Source organism: Rhea americana, unplaced genomic scaffold (assembly GCF_003343005.1).
Source record: "Rhea americana isolate MKP2758 unplaced genomic scaffold, rheAme1 scaffold_85, whole genome shotgun sequence".
Taxonomy (NCBI): Eukaryota; Metazoa; Chordata; class Aves; order Rheiformes; family Rheidae; genus Rhea; species Rhea americana.
This window is the reverse complement of record NW_028187034.1, coordinates 1,056,123-1,056,960: the sequence shown is the minus strand read 5'-3', so window position 1 is coordinate 1,056,960 and position 838 is coordinate 1,056,123. Positions and strand designations below refer to the sequence as shown.

Genomic DNA, 838 nt, shown 5'->3' with positions numbered 1-838 from the left:
TGAAGTGGACAGACTTAAGGACAACTGACATAGCCTCTCCTCCCGCCTCAGCAGAGGAGGGTCCGCGGACGGCGGCGAAAAGGCCGCCAAGGCCCGCAGCTCGGTGGGCGGGACTGCAGGCTAGCTGTGTTGTGACAGGCACATAAGGCCACCAATGGTTTGCGAGAGTACAACCTGCCACCCAATCCGCGCTGTGGGGAGGCGGAGCAACTAGGGGCGGGCAAGTGAGTGCCCCATTTAGGGGGCAAATCTTGCCGCCAACTGGCAGGAAGGAAGGAGGGGTAGGAGCCAGTGAAGGTTGCGGGGGGGGGGGAATGTAAACAAATGACAGTCAGCAAATACAACCAATCAGTGCGGGGGCAGTGACGAAGCAGCCCAATTAGAAGAGCCGAGAGGCAGGGTCCGCCTCTGATAGACAAGGGTCGTGGCTAATGGGCGGAGAGATCTCAGGGGCTCTTCCCAATGGGCAGCGTGCAAGGGCGGAAAGGGGAGAGGAGGGAGAGGACGAGCAGGCGATGGGCCCAATGAGCGCGGGGGTCGGGGCGGCGCCTTCCAATAGGCGGCGCGGGGGGCGGTGCGGGGGAGTGTCTCGGTGTGTTTGGGTTCGTGCTCCTCGGGGGAGGGAGACGGCGGCGAGGAAAGTTTTCGCATCTTGTGCGCGTTTGTTTTTTGGGTTCGCGTTTCCCCGGCGGACGGGCGGGCAGGCGGGCGGAGCCGCCTCCGGCACTGAGAAGAAGGGGGTTCAGCGCACCGCGGCGGCGCCTCAGCGGTGAGTGCGGGACAGGCCCCCTCCTCCCCCCACCTCCAGGCACCGGAGGAGCGGGCGGGCCGGCCCCGG

General features: G+C 65.5%; 1 protein-coding gene across 11 annotated transcripts in view; it reads left to right on the top strand.

Moving 5' to 3' along the window:
• Positions 1-636: 636 nt before the first annotated feature.
• The window catches only part of TNRC6B (trinucleotide repeat containing adaptor 6B), a 133,452-nt gene continuing 133,250 nt past the window's right edge, over positions 637-838 (top strand). For all 11 annotated transcript variants that reach the window (XM_085323563.1, XM_085323562.1, XM_085323570.1 and 8 more), the window contains exon 1: positions 637-769. The gene's annotated coding sequence lies outside the window, so the exon portion shown is untranslated. The remainder of the gene's footprint in view (positions 770-838) is intronic.